Raw genomic sequence first — 17,872 nt, 5'->3', positions numbered from 1 at the left:
CGATAAGATCCAGCTGGCAGGATAATAATCGATCCTGCCGCCGCGTCGCAAAGATTCTAATCGACGCGTGTCTTGCAGGAGTCTATGTGTAATTGCGTTTAACGGATGGAGATACTAACTGCCGCGAATTACTCCTATCAACGATGCTTCTCGCTTCCGAGAAAACCAACGAGTTCTTGACCTTGGTCAATTTGAAAATCCTTCATTTCTACCGTTACGATTACAAATACTTCTTCGATTATAAATAAGGATCATTTAGATCGAAGGACAAGATAATTTACGAATCAATAACAAATATTATAAATTTGTTACTTTAAAAGCGAATTACATTAATTACATGTTGGTTTGAATGTTTCTGTGTAAATACTTTCTATTTGTATAATTTTCTGTAATTAAAGTAAATAAAATTTGAACTAGTTTAGATGACACCGATGTAAACGACCATTTCTGAAGTTTGCGATTTTCGTAAGAAATTCGTACGATCTAGGAAATCGATACGACACGAAGAAACCATGTACATACATAACTGAGCGACGAAAGCGAGTTTCGTAATACACGTAGCGAAAGACATACACATACAGGTCTGGCGTAAATATTGACAAGAAACGACAAGAAGCATGTACGGTACGACCCCGGTAGAAGTCGAATACTCCCTGTTTCTCCCTGTGGAACGACGAGCAACAAGAAAAAAAACCACAGGGGAAGAGAGAAAAAAAAGTCTATCTACGGTCGCGGCGAAAGGAAGAAAAGGACTTAGAAAAGGTCACGCGCCTGCGCGTGCAATGTACGTTCTGGAAAGAGCGCGGCTGTTCATATATCCGCGTTCATGGACATATACGGCTGTTTTCAAAACACGGTCGGTAAAGTAGACGCGAGATATCGTCGTAGAGAGTAAAAAACGGACGAAGAGCGGGACTCGTTCAAAATTCGACGAGACTTGGTATCTCGACCGTTACCACGCCATCGATATACATGCATGCCAATGGCGAAATTTTCTAGAATCATCGATAGCGCGATACACGAGCGTCAGCATGTACACTGTTATTTTATCTATAAATTTGCCTAATCCGCTGAAAAGTCAGGGTAAGTTGACGCGATAACCTGGACGTCTTGTGTTTAAAACGGATGAGATCAAGCTCTTTGGTCAATAAGAATATGCTCGGACGGAACAAATTATTTTCATACGCTACCATATGGAGCTACGAGTACTCTATATTAGGACGGTACTTACGTCTTGTAAGAGCCTCTCCGCGTTGTCGTCGGGGCGCAGTAGCACAGCACGTCTCACCGATCTTCACCGAAGTCAAAGCACGCTAACATATATCCTATCTGAGCGTTCTCTCGTCCACTTAACGTGCGGGGATGCGACGCGTTTACGATTACTATCGCATATGCTCTCTCTGTTTCTCTTTGTCCGGCACCACACGTGACGTTTTCAAACCGGCAACGACGTGCAGAAACGACGGAAATCTGCGTGAGCGTGTTGAGTTCCTCGCGGCTGCTCTCACCGCTCGACCGATCGTACACACACTGTGTGGATCGTCACCAATAGACGCGTTGTTTTTATCGATATATCTCAGTGGGATCACCAGAAAAAAAGAAAAGATAGAACTTGTCTGCTCGGTCGATGAAACGTGGCTGCCCGTCGTCGTTGACGGGCAGACGAGACGAACCGAAAAGTTGGGTACGAGTTTCAAATCGAAATTTCTGTTTCCGATCGATCCCGATCCTTCGAACCACCGTTGTTGTTAAATAGACGCCTCGTCGTTTGATTTCGCGGCAGGGATAGTAAACACACAGGAACGAGGGGACGATGCGAATGTCAAACCGTACCGTTTCTGACTAATGACGGAACGCGAGGAAGAAACTTTCGAGTACAACGTTGGTTTACACATTAACGACACCTCAAGTCGTCGCGGCGAACCAATTGACACTGACAGCCGCGTTCAACTCGAGCGCGCACGCACTCTACCTTCCCCCACTCTTCTCATCCACCCTCTTACTATACCTACATATATCTATAGTAACTATTCCTACCCCCTCTACGCCTGGCCAACGTCTATCCCCGTATTATCGTTCGTAAAACGTCATCTGCGCCGCCAATCTTCCCTTCGAAGCAGCGCTTCCACGCGCTCCTGAGTCACGATTCCACTTAGATTTTGACGTATGTATGCACACACGCGTTACGTGCGTAATAAAATGCCCGAAGAACGCCGGCCGGCGTACCAACACTTTACACAAGCTTTATTTTTAAATTTGCCAAATCGCGCAAAATTTCATATCAAGAATACCTGAGGCTTTTTGCTGAACGACACTTGTTCTCAACGTTCTATCACTGCGAGTATTACGCGTTCTAAATTGCAGTAATTATTTGTGATGAATCCTCAACTTTTCACTCGTCTGATAAAAAATGAATTTAGATTAGGATCAAGCGCAGTTGATCCAAGTTATTTGAAACTCTTACATGTAAATGATACAAGATAGAATCCTTCCTTCTGACTGAATCAACGTTTTACTGTCGTAAATCTTACGTTTTCCATGTTACAATTATTTCCGAGTAATGTTCAATCTTTTACTTGTACACTTTGTAATGTATGAAAACTCATATATTGAAATGATAATAAAATTGAAGGAATTTTACGTATAATTACAATCAAATCAAGTATTCAAGAACGAAGATCGGCTATTAAACTGGATAGAAAAATAGAATATCACAATGGCACAGGTCTTTCAATTCGACACTAATCTGTACAACTAAGAGCGTTGTGCGCTGTAATCGTGTACGAGCGATTTTTATATTGCATAGTTCTTATCTAAACGTGGTTGTCGTCGCGGTTACGTAATAACACCGGCGATTTCAAGCGATAAAACAAACACATGCATCTGGCCGGCGTTATTTTTCTGGTCGGCGAAAATGTATTTTACGTATTTTAAACGTTTCCATCGACTTCTAGAAGCAGCCAGGTATGCTATAGGCGACTATAGCATACGACAGAGCGCGGGATCCGATCGTTCTACAATCAGCTGAATATTTCCACATCGACGATGAAACTTTTGAAGAGTTGTTGCCCTAGTTTTCCGCTCGATTCTACTCTGGCCAGGAATTTTCTAACAGCTGGTCTTTCCATCGCTTCCGCCGTTGTTAATACGGTTCGTGTATATATAGAAATTCAACTGGGCGACGCGGAAAAAGGAAGACAATAATTAATGCAATTAAGGCGCAATGTAACAGAAGAGACGACGTCCCCGATATAGACACTGGCTCACGAAAGTATTATAATGTTCGCCATAGGAAACTGTTGTGCGTGTCAAATATAAAATATTTTGAAATCTCACATTTTTTGGACTAAATAGTTGGAACGAAGATATTTACTGCAAAAGCAATTCCGTTCATAAGTATCTTTTGTACTGTCATTTAATAAAATAAGTTAAATTTTAAAAGCCACTAGGAGATCATAAAAATATTGGGAAATTTATGTGACAAGAAAAATATGTGATAAAAATTATCTACAGTGGCTCACAAAAATATTTTCTGTCGCATATATCGAATATAGTAGATAGCTGTAGTTATGGTCTTTGAAGAACTTACTCGAACGTTATAGACAAGAAATCAAATACTCTAGAAGCCTGTAAAAGCTATTTGAATCTATTTGAGGCTAATTCATTATCGAAAAAGGCGAACAATTTTTCCAAAAAAAGACTCTTTGTATTCTAAATGGCAAAAAGCCTAACTCTAATTAAACCTTTCTTAATTTTCACTATGAATTTTCTGAAGAATCTATTACTATCGGCGTTACTCTGTATATTCGTTGTCGAAGAATGTTACAGGCATAGGAATTAGACCGGCGGTAACGGGACTAGCGAACATTCTCGAATTCTCGCGTAACACTCCGTATTTTCCTTTTTCGCGTAATGCATGCTATTTTCGTAATATTCGCGCAAATAAACGTACGCGATATCAGTGGCCATGTATTAGAGCTAGAACCTAAATACGTGTGTTGCCAGCGATTTCTTTGTCGCATTGTGATGAAATAAAAAGACAAAAGAGAAAGAACGAAAGAAAGAAAAGACGTAACGCGGAGATATGCACTGCTGTGTTTCATTACAGCGGACACAAAAGGTATTTGCACATCGCTGTATTTATTATAGAATTTATATACTAATTAATTAGATCCAAGTATATTAAATTACGTATCATTTACCACTGCTTCCATATGACCAAAATTTGATATTACGAAAATGAAATGTAGAACCTGATAAAAAAAAAACGCTACATTGGAAAATAGGATTATGTGCAAATGTTTTTTTTTGTAGTCGCTGTATATACATATGTATAATGAAACATTTTTGTACTCTAAAAAATTTTTTTTCAAACTATCAGTGAGATAGAAAGTAAAGAATCCTCCTTTTCATTGACAATCAAAGACTACTCGCATTATTTCAAGCAATGATATTTAAAATTGTTGGAATACAACGATATTAATCGCATACAAATGATTGATCTAACGGATTCTACCCTTCGTTGTCCAGCGAACGTTCGTTGTATGTACCGTGGCAGCTGGCGAGAATGCTTTTCCGAGAATTCGGTGGAAGAAGCGAATGGATGGAACATTGGGCACGTCGGTGTTGTGCCTAGACGGCGTAGGGCTTTGTATCGAAAAGCTGCTAGAAGGTTCCATGGCACGTGATGCCACACAGCCATCTGCTCAGGTCACACTCTTTACCGCATAGAGAGTGGGGGTTCAAAATCTTTTCAAGGGCCATGGGTCAGGTCAGTAAGTCAGTCAGCCTGAGAATAACATTCAACATCCCACAACGCTCACTTATATTTCTTGCAATTTTTGTTCAATAAATATCACATAATATTACTTCAATACAAACATTGTGTCTTCCACAGATTATTAATCTTAATTTCGAGATTAAATTCTAAGAAAAATCAACAATTACACTGATGTCATCCTGTACTTCGTTATCGTTAAATTTCTGTTTTCAGGACAGAAAAAACAAATAAAAACAAAATCACATAAAAGCTCCGCTCCCCCAGCGGCTTAAATGCAAAGAATATATTAAAACAAAAAATTTAAAAAGCCAACACATAATATAGTATGGCTACGTCGTACCGTCGCGTATCGGTACATTTACCTAACACATCTTATCAAAATTTATAGTTTATTGTGAATGCCCAAATGCATTAAAATGCATCTTGGTCTAATAAACGTTATTTAAAAAAAAAATATCGTTAAATTTCTTTAACAAATAATTCAAATTTACAATCTGCTAATTCCTATAGTTAATAACAATGTAAATAATGGTAGAATTAACGAGAAATCAACGTGCTCTGAACTGAACACCAAGAGAAAATATGTCGTTTTAGAGTTTACAGAACTTTCCACTTATATTTTAAAGCTCGAACTTTGCTCTACATTATTCCAAGGAGGTATAATTTTATGAATATGGACTTTAAGTGCGGGTTTAAAAAAAGATCGAATTAAATGCTTCTCGCTTATAAATATGCTAATGGTTTATTAACGTCAACAAGGTAATTCTTCCCCCGTTTCTTTCGATTATTAAATGCATATTGTTACACGCCTTGTCGCCCAAACGTGACAAGGGAAAGTTTGAACGCACACACTGGCGAAAGAAATAATGGTCACCGCTGGGGAACCTTTTGCATGATAAAAGTCATAATTTATAAGTTATAAACTTCTGTTACTGTTGTTTTATTACCAAACTCGTTACTTGCTATGCTGGACAAAGAGTCGATTAAGACTGACAAGTCGCGACATTTTACTGTCTACGTTAATTCTTTCTCTTGCATAGCAAGTAGCAAGTAACTCTATAAAGTTACGAAAATTCCGTACGACAGGAGTTTATTACCTGAAACTTATGATCTGTGAAAATTCGTTAATTGATTGAATTTAATATTTCCAGCAAAGATTTATCAATCATTAGGTAGCAAGTAACACAAGTTTGATAATAAAACCATAAAATTGTAAAACTGTAAAAATCGTTTCTACGGCAAAAGCCGATATAATCTAAAACTCATTGCTTGTCAAAATTCACCTGCGTATAAAAAGACCTCAAGAGAATTCAAATTTACAAATACGTACGTACGTGTATAGAAAAGACGCTAGATATTTGATAAAAGGACCGTAATCGAACGGAAATTGGCGTCGATTAAATAATCATGTGGTCAGAGCAGATGCAACACGCCGAATCGCCATACAAATCGCAGAGCTTTCGACGTCGATGCAAAGGGAATGAAAAAAGATGCATCGACGAAGTTCCAAAGACACTTTTAGGTCAAACAGTTATCGCAGGTTATTGACTCTGCATCAGATCGTTACTTTCACGTCATAGTATTGGTCTGTGGTGCTTTTAAATGGAAGCCGCGGTTTATCTATTCTAGGATGCGCTACACTGTCAACGCGTGTCATTCATCGATGCTCGTGTAAGAATTCGCGCGTTTCAAATTGCTCATTATCTTTTGCAACTGGACAACAGTAGGTAGACAAAAAAGGGGACAACGAAAGAGAAAAATGAATTTCATTACGTGTTTATTCGCAATCTTTAACATCGTTCAAAATGTTTATTTTTAATATGTATCATTAATATGTATCATTCTGACTCGAGGGGTAAAAATAATCTTAATAAAGATATGGACCATTGGTTTATCGCTAAAAGCTCGATAAAGCAAGTTTACGAGTCGTATACTTCATGAAAATAAGACACTTGCACAATAATTTGCCAACTAACGATATTAGTAAATTAGATTATAAATTGTAGGCTAGAAATTTCTGTTTTACAACCGTCTAATTTTTTGTCAGATAGGATAGTCAGGTAACATTTTGTAAGCGAGGAAGAATTTATAAAATTCTAACTTCTTTAGCAATTTGTAACTTTATTCCAACGAGTGCATAACACCTATAAAAATATTACGTGTATATGTTGTGTGATCCATAAATCACCTAATCTTGGCCGATCGATGTAAGTCGTATTCTTATTGACTCGAAACAAAAAGGTATTTTTAATCCGGATACGGTCCGGTTTCTCGGTTTCAGGGAAGATCACTTCCCAGACTTCATTTGAATTTTCGACCGGCTGACTGATTAACTTGAAGATATCGCATAGCGTCCACCTAACGTTGCTCACCGACTAACGAACATAAGTATATCTGTATGTTAATCGTCCGAATTGTTCACGTGAATTTCTGGAAAAACCGGTCGTTCCAGTATCCACCATGAACGAGTCAAAGCTGCGTCCTCATCATCCTCTTCGCGATGAAGAGAAAAAGGAAGTTGTCAAGACACAATACGATGAATCTCGAATGTTTGCGCTTTGCGTGCGTGGTTGTTCATGTTTGTTGGTGGCTCGAGGATCTTTTACTGGTCCGCAGTGGAAAAATTTTTTTCAAGCAAACAACTTTTATCTGCGCGCGATGCGATATAATTTTGATACATTTTTAAAAATATGTATTTGGAGGTGGAATTTGTACATCGTTTTTGTTACGAAATGAATGATATATAGAATGATATGAACAGGTACATTATTGTAAAATATCGAATAATACTCTTTAAAAAGTAATCGATCAACGTGAACTTGACTTTTATCTTAGGTGCTTCTGGAAAATTTGAAGTACAATTTTGAATAAAAATGTGAAAGAAATATCCACGTATATATGTACTTCGTAATACATAATAATTTCTATAAAAACAACTAGGTCAGTGACATGTGTTAAAAATCATCAATTTCGAGATATCTACAATATTGTCTCTAAAAATGAAGTATTTGCTCCGATACGAGCGTCGTAAGTATTCAATCATATTACAGAACAAGAAGAATGCAACACTCAAACACGAAAACTGTTTCCTTCTCTTTTGTTTCTTAATAGCAAGCGAAACACATAGAGAATATTTTAATGAAGACTCTCAAAATCCAAAGAATATCAGTAAAATTATAAAAGACAAAATTTGTTTATTATGAACGGATCAAGTATAATGATCAAATCACCCTCATCATCAAAGAAATGTACTTCCCTTAGTTGTGTCATTTTTTCAGCAATTCTGTCTTCAATTACAATCTACACCCATCTTTATTCAAAACGAAAAAAAGGTGGCAAAAGGAAAGAAAGTAAAAAAAGTGTAATGGAAATATAACATAGAACGACACTGAAGAATATCGTGCAGGTGCAGCAACAATATGCTGCGAGAGGACGTGTGCAGGAAACGTATGAGCGCAACGAAAGAACAACGAGTGGCACAGCACCGTGCTCGGCGAGCTCGAACGAGAAAGATTTGTTCATTATTAAATCATCGAGTAACTACCACAATGTATTTCCTGAAAAATTTACTTCCCTTACTGTCAGTTGCCTAGCAATTTTTCCCCTTCCATTACGATCTATACCCATGTTTACGCAAAATAAAAAAAGAACAAGTAAAAGAACGTAATCGAAAGACGAGATGGAACGAGATCGAAGGATGCTGGACAGGAGCAGCAACAATATGCTGCGAGAGGACGTGTGCGGGCAACGTACGAGCGCAACGAAAGAGCAACGAGTGGCAGAGCATCGTGCGCTCCGAGCATGGGCAAAGTGAAGGTGTCGATGACGTAATATGCGGCAACCGTGATATATAGTTAGAGAGAAAAGTGGGGTTGTTCGTGACGGTAAAGGTGGACCGCGTGGTGGGGGGCGGCTTGTCACAGAAGCGATGGGATGGGGGTGGGGCGAGTGCATCGAGTGCGCGCAAGCGCAACGACGCGCAACGCTGCGCTGTTCTGTGTTGCGCAGTCGCCACGGCGACCGTCAAGGACGTTCGCGCTCGGTGCGCCGCACCAAGCATCCGACAGAGACAGAGAGCAACAGTTAGGAATTACTCGAATAGTTCGGGATATTTGTGTAAAAATAATTATATACTCGGTTGCATTCTTTTTCGTCGAAATAATTCGAAAAGCTAGCCGAACGATCCCACGTTTCCTCGTAAAATGGTAAATAGTTTCCAAGTATATGTGTATTATGTAAAACAGCCAATGAGGTAATTGATCGACCGTATGTTAGAGAAATAGCGATCGAAATGATCGATACGTGTCTTCGATTTCATCAAAGGTATGTATTTCGAAAGTGACAGCACGTATGGCGGAAATTGTTGGGGTTAATTGATTCGATTTTAAGCGAGTTTCGTGGGTTTGATCTGAGCGTTGAAAGGTAAGGATGGTATGCTTTTAGGGATATTACGTAAACATCTGGGAAAGAAGCGGTGTGACTATGTTTTAGGAAGTAGATAGTTGTGAAAGTTTTAGACCTTTCCCTGGGTTATGTCCATAGTGATCGATGTCGTTACATCTGCCTATGCGAATATACTCCGCAATGTGTAATATACCGATGTATAAGTTAATAAGTCGCGTTATTCACGGTATCTGCAACGAAACAAAAACTTGTAGTATCTCTTGGAAACAACTGTTAACCTTTCACAAGTTCCTAACCTTAAATACCCTTCACGCGTTCTATTCAAAAATTCTCAATATGGTTTCTTGATAGAGCAACAACACCAAAAAGGAGGGATATAAAAATCGGTAAGTCAAACAAACAAAAAAAGAAAGCAAGCGAACGAAATAAAAGGTATATGGAACCAACTAAACACACTACTAAGACTAAATGTAACACAGACGCGTAGGAGAGAGAGGATGTGGCCAGAATACTACAAGTGTATACACGAGCGACAAAGAGAGCAAGTATTATCGAATAAGCGGGTGTAAGAGAGAAACGAAGAGACAGAGAAAGCGAGGGTTGCCGGACAGAGACTAGACGCTAGGCCAGCGACTGAGAGAACGAGTAACGAGCGAGAAGGCGAATGGTCGTACGTAGGTTAAAAGAAGACAGATAGAGAGTGAAAGAGTGCCTTCTGTCTGCCGCACCCGCGAATCGACGAATTCGAGCCACTCGATCGGCCTCGAGCGGCCTTGGATGTATCGCGGCCGGAGTGCAGGGCGGAGCGAGATTGCTGCTCGCTTTCCAGGGTATTTCCATGGTACCTCTTGGAACAAGTTTCCATCTCTTAACCAAATGAGTCGAGCGTTTTCGCCAATGAACGATTGCCTCCCTCGCATATGGTAATCATATATCACATTGGATGGCGATAGAACCGAAGTTGAAGTTTCTTATAGAGTTGTATGTAATTCGATGGATTGTTTCTACATTTGTAGATGTGGTTTTGACGTTGAGTTTGGGAAACATGGAAAATATAGAAGAAAATATGGAAAGTGATATCTGAAACTCGTAGATGCGGTGAAGGATGCTCGGTGCTCGGCGGCCTTGAGGAATTAATTGATTTTGGCCAGACCTATAGCTTCTTCAACTTGAACGTACTAAATTAACAATATATTGCGCTGTAAACGTCAAATTAAAAATATCCTATAAAAATGCAAAAATACGTTTTAATCCTTTTTCTCCTCTTTTTTAGACGAAGTTAACAAACGAGTAACATTATCATTTTAATTTTTCAGCAACTCATTAAACTGTAAACGAACGTTCTATGAATATGTAAAAGTACATCAAAAATCTCTTTTTTCCATTTCTTTTTTAAACACAAGAAGTTTTTGTATAATGAAAAAGAACACGCGTACATTGATTTTTTCAATTAACCGACGATTTAATGGCAAAGTAGATAGATATTAGAAAGTATTCCGATTGATCGTGCACGAATAAATATGTACGATCGAACATGCCTTCGGCGACGTGCAATCTCTTAAAATCCTTACGAAGCCGGTCTCACCGCAGTCAACTTTTACTTCGTTAGAAAAGTCCGGTGTCTATTCAAGGCCATCGGGTTATCGATCAAAGCCGCGAGCGAGCCTCTAATAATACGAAAAACCGATCCCTTTCATCAAGCGAATCGCTTGAAATTGTAACACAATATGCGTCGCGGTTTCTTGCGCGCAACAACGCGCCCGCGAACACGTCCGCCAACCGACCAGTGTTTAATTGCACGATCAAAGAAATCCTTCGGTTTTAATGCTGTCGAACAGCTGAAAGCTAACAGCTGTTAGGTGGTGTCGACACCGGTCGATCGAATTTTCCGCCATTGAATCGAATTAATCCGCCACCCGATTATCCGCAGATTAGCGTCGTGTCCTTTTCGTATCTGTTCAATTCTCATCGGAAATTTTACCGATTTTTTTGTATCGTAATATTGGTAAATCGTGACCTATTATTATTGACAAAAACTAAAAATCATTATACTCTGAAGTAAATTACTATGTTCTGCTAAATTATTATTATATCTCTATCGTAGATTTTTCTTCCATCTCTACGTAAAACTCGAAGGAATATAACCAAATTCGGGAGAAAAATCGACCAAAAGCGTAACTTGCCACGCTACGATCCTGTCCATTCCTGTCCATTTTCTACACAACAATTTTAAATTCCCAAGATCCCACACTTCCCTCCCCTCTGTGTACCAATAAATTACTACGAGCAATTACAAGAACGCACTTTTGATTAAAGTCCGACGTTTCCGGACCATTTACCAATGATATACAACGGTAGCAACGAACGCCGCCTACAAATCACCGATAAATCACGTTCCAGTCGGATTCGCGATGGTACGTAATTACTCACGGTTTACGCTTTTCGCGATGCGATCGAATTGAAAGGCCTAAGGTGTCCTCTACGCCCTATGCCCTACGTGACACGATTTTCAGGTGATCGGAGAACAAATGGACAATGCTGTTCGCAACGCACGCCAACATATACATACAAAGAACATACAGAGAGAGAGAGAGAGAGAGAGAGAAAGAGAGAGGGAGAGAGGGAGGAAACCAAAGAGATTGTAGCTTTTTTCTTTGTTCACCCAGCGACTAAAGTCACTGCAGGTTGGAAAAAAAAGTTTTGCATAATGCATAACCACAGTAGCGCGCGGCTACGCGGATATAGGTGCGAGACCGGCTAAATCAATGACCCGCGTTATAGTTGATCGAGCGTGTTTCGCCATCGTGGGATCTACGCCGTTTCTCCTCCTTCGTTCGATCGTAACAAAGACACTTTTATCTATGCACCCACCAGCCATATCCTCGTTGTCCATAACCTGATCTCTCTCTTTGCATAAATACGTGTATGCATCGACTAGGACAGATCGATCGTGTGCTTGGAGAAAGTACAGGGGAGAAGTTGATTTTAAACACGTAATTGTGATCGTGATTCACGGGGAAAATCGTGGTTTAAAAGTGCAGGTTACAGCGCACATTGAATTCTTTTCAAACGAGGATTCTGATAATTTCATGCGAACCGTGTATGATCTGAGCCGAAGTTTCTAGCCGATGTAATCGCCATTCACGGCGAAAATTGTGGCTTGAAGGTGGAAGTTGAAGTGCTGGTTATTCGCGTATTCTTTTTCGAAGAGAGTTCGGATAATTCGTTTCGGGTTGTATCGTCCGAGGGTCTGAAGTTAGAGGGAACATCTTCATACGACGAAATTGATTACAATGGGAAACTTGATTAGATTAGAGATATTTTGTGAAGCATTCTGAAATTTGACATCTTTTCCTTTAGTATTGTTTTTTAGATTCCGTCTCATAGCGATGGACCAATCCTTTGAAAATAAAACAGAATGTCTAGCGACCAGTTGTATTCGAAAGCCGAATACGAAATCTTTAGGAAACTATAAGGAAACTAAAGAAGCTTTAGGAAACTATAAAAATCTATTAACAGATATATTAAACGTTTCTAATTGTATCGAACTTTGCATCGTTCCTTCGGTCTCCTTAATATTAGGTCGTCCGAAAAGTTTCTTTCGTTTTATAAGGAAATATCGGATACACAACGTTTTCCGTTTTATATTGTTTTATCGAATTACGTACGATCCATTTTGTTTTATCAAGATAAAGATCACAACGTCCGTCAGATTAGGTTTCATGTTCGTATAAAGATGCGTTGTTGTAAAAGACGTGTCTGTAAAAGAAAGATACTTTTCGGACAACCTAATACATTACAAACGACAAACGAATCCCAGAAACAATTGTTATCGGCGTCACCACCAAACGCTATGTCAGCAAGTACCTCGCTCTACCGACACGAAGTTACACAACGAACGATTGCTCATGGTTACTCAGAGTCTCATAATCGAAGCTAAGCATCGACAGATCGATCGGCCGCCGAGTCGATGCATCGGTCTCTAATTCGCCGGAAGATAATTAGAAAGTTTGATTAGAAGAAAAGAATAAATTGGTTAAAATCTCAATTGGAAAACACAATTCACGACGTGTTGCGTAAGATAAAGGTCCGCGAGCGTTGCAGCACGACCCGACGTAATCTTGCGCAATTATGCTCTTGCTGCACACTATTCGCAAGAATTTAATCGGTGATAAGCGAGCGGTCGGTGTGCGTGAGTCTGTGTGTCGCGGCCAGGATCGAGAAACGCGGTATTTTCACGGATATCGTTAGGAAATTGTACGAGAGTTTTTCTGAACGAGCGAACCGCCGCGCCGCTATCGCGAAACAGATGTCCGCGCGACGCTTGCGTAACGACAGTACAATTACATACATATACGTTAATAACAACGAAATCTGAAATAACAACGAACAGCGAGGGAAAAGAGAAATGCGATAAATCTGCGACGCTCGAGAGCAAAATTACAATGTAGAGATAAATCATGCTGTGGTACGAGAGTTTGCGAGTAAGACACATAACAGATAAATAATATAAAAGTAGGTAAATGAAAGTTAGTTCGAAAAGATTAGATCGTCTTAAGCGAAAACATGGGTCGCCTTTGACAATTTTTTGGGGAGCAAGTTGTCAAGTAAATCGAAACTGTGTCCGAAATTATTTTGTATTAGGTTGTCCGAAAAGTTTCTTTCGTTTCATAAGGTGATAATAGACGAACAACAATTTCTGTTTTATATTATTTTATCGAATTAAGTATGATCCATTTCGTTATATTTCTATTATTATCTTCGTGCATAATTCGATAAACTAATATAAAACAAAAAACATTGTGCGTCTATTATTTCCTTATAAAACGGAAGAACGTTTTTCGGACAACCTAATATATCTCGGTGAGTATAAAAGTATTTTTTCAACAAAATAACGGTGTTCGATTAACTTGTTTGGCGGCAAAAATAGCAGGGAGAACTGGTTGACACGTTTATCGAATCTCTTCGTGTACTTTTTTAAAAATTTTATTAAAATTTCACCTTTGTGATATTGCATAATTAAATTCTAAAGAAAAAGAAGAAAGAAGAAGCTTTTCACCCTCCGAAATAGTTCTTAAATATAGTTCTATGCCTGTAACACGAGAAGATATGAGGAGTATGATGTAACGAGAAGAAAGGAATTATTCAAACTTTTCAAGAGCAAGAACAGAAGTTGGTCGTTTTTTGTCTCTAAGAGCGACTCTTTCTTTCTTTCTTTCTTTTCCTTCTTTTTTTCTTTTCCTCCAGTCAAAGGAGCTACTATTCATTGGAAACCTGCGCTCGTTAAAAATAACGATGCTATCTGCAGCGGCCGATCTCGCCTGAATGTTAATTCACTTTCTACGGTGGTAAACTGGTCAATCACGTTCCGATTGAAAAATGGTTTGACACGATTTACATTTTACGGTAAATTCGCTGGCAACGATCTACCGGATCGAGTTTAGCCAATACTCGGCGCACAGGCTTAGTCGCAGCCTTGAAAGCAGTCTCTTCCAGATTCTTGTTTTTTAGATCATATCACTTGGGATACGTAACGCAAGAGGTAAAGCAGGTTCATCGTGTATTTATGTCATCAGTTGTACGAGTGGTATGATTTAACTTGGGTCAGACGAATCTTGATCTTGGAAGTTGATAACAGCGTCGATATTGGCTTAAATAGCATGAATTAATTAAATATTGTTGGAAACTTCGTTATCTCTTATCATTGTTATAGCCTCAATTACTTCGCACTTTTATTATTCTTTGTTTCAGAATTTTTATCATTATTTGAGAATTACAAATTAACTTGCGTAATATTTTATTTTTCCTCTTCGCGATAAATTAATAAAAATACTTTATACTTTTCAGAATTATTTATTAATATTACTGAAAATATATATATTTTTATCGCGACGACAATTACAAATGATATCTACATCGTATTTCAGTATAATAACTATTATATACGTAAATTGTAACAAAAAGAAAATACATTGCAACATATGGGAAAAGAACGTGAAATAACGTGAACGATAAATAAGAAACAGTGTGAGAAAGAGGAGATAGAGTGGATGGAGTGGAAAGGAAGGATAGAAGAACTTTAGATATTGTGTATAATAAGCAAAAAGCAGAACCATGTATCTCGATAAGGGAATTGTTATCTTAAGTAAAAAGAAACTATTATATAAATGAAATAACCGAAGTTTCCTCAACAAATTAGAAGCATCGAGTGCCTATCTCTTTCCAGCAACGACAGATCGGTAGAGTCTTCACGCGTTTGTAGAAAATCTAGAGATGCAAAAACGTGCACGACGCATACAGTATGCAAAGTTACGCGAAGCGTACGAAATAAAGTATTCGTTGTAACATTTACAGGGTGAAATAAGTTTCTCTCTCATTTCTTCCAGTACCTTCGTAAAGATACGAATTTGCACAAATATCCGCAATCGCGTATTTTTCCACTTCGACTGCACTTCCTTAAACTCTGGTCACAGCAACCAACGAGCAAAAGAAGAAAGCCAGCAATTGCAAAAAATGAGCAATCGAACAATTAATAGAAGTAGCGAATTCTTGCGTGTCTCTAGCGTCTCAACTGTGTTAAGTATGAGCGTTTCTCCATGGAATCCCGACCAGTTCTCCATAAATATGCCGGCGACAAGAGATTCTTGCGTTCTCATGGCCGAACGATAGTGATCGCATGGAAGAAAGGAAAAACGTGGGGCAGCGCAGGAAGATGAAATGGATATCCCTCTTTTACGTTGAAAACCACGCGCGAACATTGCTGGAATTCTACCGAAACGTGGCGTAATGCAACGCAGGTTGCCGATTGCGGTCCCATTGCACGTGATTGTAACTAAAATTGGCAGTCGGACGTACGAAATGTCGATGGAGCGGTATGGAGCTTAGGGGAACGTGTTAGTTGCGTTTCGAGCGAAAATTAACTGGTCATTGGCGGGAAATGATGAAAACGGCCTGTGAATTTTCTAGTATGAGCATATGGTGATAATTTGATTGCTCGGGAAATTCATAGCGTTTTCAAAATTGGGAAATTTCAATAAGATTCACGTATGACCGAAGAACGTGCCAAAAATATTGGGTCTCATCGTCGGTTGAAGTATGCAGCGTGAGTAGCTTTCATTTATGAGATAGAAATTATTTCGATTCTTGCTAATTACTTTATTTAATGATAAGAAACCTATACATCAATGTAATAAATGTTTAAATCGAAATTATTTAGAGCACAGAAAGAACAGCATGAAGATTTCGTTTTTCAAAGTAAATAGACAGGAATGCTAAAATAGTCTTTGAAGGGGAAATTTCATCCTGAATTACTCTTCCTTTTATAAATAATTCGATATTGCCAGGTTCTACATGCAAAACATCAAAGAGATGTTTCCACTCTTGCGAATCTACGTTTCGCTTCATCAAAGAAATTTCAATTTCTCCTTGAAATTCTTTGAGAAATTCGTAGAAAAATTGAATACAAAATGTTCTGATTAAAGAAAGGCAGAACGGATCGAGTTACTTTCCAAAAGTTGATTTCCACCTAAGGATCCTTTGTTACCAGATAGAAACCGCTACTGTGCCTAAAGATACACAAGTCTGTACTTGTATAGCAACTGCAAACACGATGTTCGATCGTTGTCCAACATCTTGCCTCTATTCGTGCTTGTAATCGAAGCCCAACATTGATTGGCACGATACCGTGCGTACAAAGGATAAACGTTAGAGTACGGTGTTGTCTTTTAAGTGTCACTCGGTGCATTGCTTGTAACACAATATGAATTGTGTACCTGAATCGATATGAACATTCTTGAAAATCGTATAAAGCGTGTTCAGCTTTGCACATCAGCATGATACAAAGGAACGAAAGAAAACGTGAATCTATTAAATATTCGTAGGTGATCCACTACTGTGACCATTCCTACGATGGATTCAAAGCGAATCATTACACATTTCCTGACGGAAGTGTTTCGATTAGAATTTTATGAACATGGATTTTTCTAAAAATAGAAATCTGTCAAGTGACTAAGCACAAGCACCCATTGTTCTTAGTCATACAGACACAACTTTAAGAAAAAACAAATTACTTATTAGATCGTGGATTTTTATACATTTGCATTTTATACAACGCACGTAAATGTAGAAAAATAAGAATAAAATAGTAACAATTAAAGTATAAATACAATACGCAAATAATTTATCAAGGATGAACTATATTTTGCGACGGTTAAAAAACTAGACACACCTTTGATCGAGTTTCGTTTATTATTAAATATCATTGTTTAATTTCGTTATCGAATATCTGTGAAAATATTTATAATTCGCATGAATATTCTACGAACCAAGTATTACAACCCACGTCCTGAAAATCTCATCTTTCACGGATACGAATTTTAATGGAATCTAATCGAGCGTTTTACGTTAGCCAGAGGAAGCGATTGAAAGAGAAATAGTACGAGCAATCACCATAAACTGACCTTTGTATCCGTCTGACAGGGAATGGAAATGTTTAATGCCAGCCGTACAACCAATTCAGACAATTAAGTCGGCGTCGTTTAATACAATCACGAGCCCGACTAATTAAAACTTTCAGTTATTCAATACGATAATCGTGAACACTGGAAGGAAGTTAGTGCCACAGGAAACGGTTTCGGTAGATTATGCGAGTAAAAACATTTTCATGCCGGTTCAACGGATGATAAAACG

The 17,872-nt window shown here is 38.5% G+C and overlaps 1 protein-coding gene and 1 long non-coding RNA gene across 4 annotated transcripts in view; one reads left to right on the top strand and one right to left on the bottom strand.

Annotated features, from left to right (window-relative positions):
- LOC117232378 (terminal nucleotidyltransferase 5C) overlaps nucleotides 1-17,872 on the bottom strand; it is a 153,081-nt gene that overhangs the window by 79,934 nt on the left and 55,275 nt on the right. Inside the window, exon 1 of one of the 2 annotated variants that reach the window (XM_033491732.1) lies at nucleotides 1,232-1,948. The exons of the other annotated variant lie outside the window; for it this stretch is intronic. The gene's annotated coding sequence lies outside the window, so the exon portion shown is untranslated. Of the gene's footprint in view, nucleotides 1-1,231; nucleotides 1,949-17,872 lie in introns of those variants that run through there. 2 annotated transcript variants of the gene reach the window in all.
- On the top strand, nucleotides 8,728-10,431 carry LOC117232380. 2 transcript variants are annotated; one of them, XR_004493113.1, is made up of 4 exons: nucleotides 8,728-9,103; nucleotides 9,224-9,570; nucleotides 9,664-10,107; nucleotides 10,201-10,431. It is a non-coding gene; the product is annotated as an uncharacterized LOC117232380 (long non-coding RNA). The 2 variants fall into 2 exon arrangements; XR_004493112.1 differs by having other exon boundaries at nucleotides 8,734-9,570; nucleotides 10,201-10,428.

The sequence above is a fragment of the Bombus vosnesenskii genome, unplaced genomic scaffold, assembly GCF_011952255.1.
Source record: "Bombus vosnesenskii isolate JDL3184/JDL3185 unplaced genomic scaffold, Bvos_JDL3184-5_v1.1 scf7180000013286, whole genome shotgun sequence".
Classification (NCBI taxonomy): domain Eukaryota; kingdom Metazoa; phylum Arthropoda; class Insecta; order Hymenoptera; family Apidae; genus Bombus; species Bombus vosnesenskii.
This window is presented reverse-complemented; position numbering and strand designations above follow the sequence as displayed.